The sequence below is a fragment of the Octodon degus genome, unplaced genomic scaffold (assembly GCF_000260255.1).
Source record: "Octodon degus isolate 3935 unplaced genomic scaffold, OctDeg1.0 scaffold00111, whole genome shotgun sequence".
In the NCBI taxonomy this organism is placed as follows: Eukaryota; Metazoa; Chordata; class Mammalia; order Rodentia; family Octodontidae; genus Octodon; species Octodon degus.
In genome coordinates this window covers 8,543,005-8,543,435 of record NW_004524687.1, presented here as the reverse complement: position 1 = coordinate 8,543,435, position 431 = coordinate 8,543,005, and the positions used below count along the sequence as shown (strand labels likewise).

Here is a 431-nt window from a genome sequence, read left to right as displayed (position 1 = left end):
GTGGCGCGGGTCGCAGGCAGCCATCATGTTCTTGGCATCAAAGACCTGCTGGGTGAGCTCAGGCACGGTCAGGGCACGGTACTGCTGGCTGCCACGGCTGGTGAGAGGGGCAAACCCTGGCATGAAGAAGTGCAGGCGTGGAAAGGGCACCATGTTCACTGCCAGCTTGCGCAAGTCGGCATTGAGCTGGCCAGGAAAGCGGAGGCAGGTAGTGACTCCGCTCATGGTGGCTGAGACCAGGTGGTTGAGGTCCCCATAGGTGGGTGTGGTCAGCTTGAGGGTGCGGAAGCAGATGTCATACAGGGCCTCTTGTCGATGCAGTATGTCTCACTGTGTTCTCCACCAGCTGATGGACAGAGAGGGTGGCGTTGTAGGGCTCAACCACGGTGTCGGATACCTTGGGCGAGGGCACCACGCTGAAGGTGTTCATG

General features: G+C 60.1%; 1 pseudogene; it reads right to left on the bottom strand.

Annotated features, from left to right (window-relative positions):
* Window positions 1-431, bottom strand: part of LOC101565271 — a 1,916-nt pseudogene that overhangs the window by 883 nt on the left and 602 nt on the right.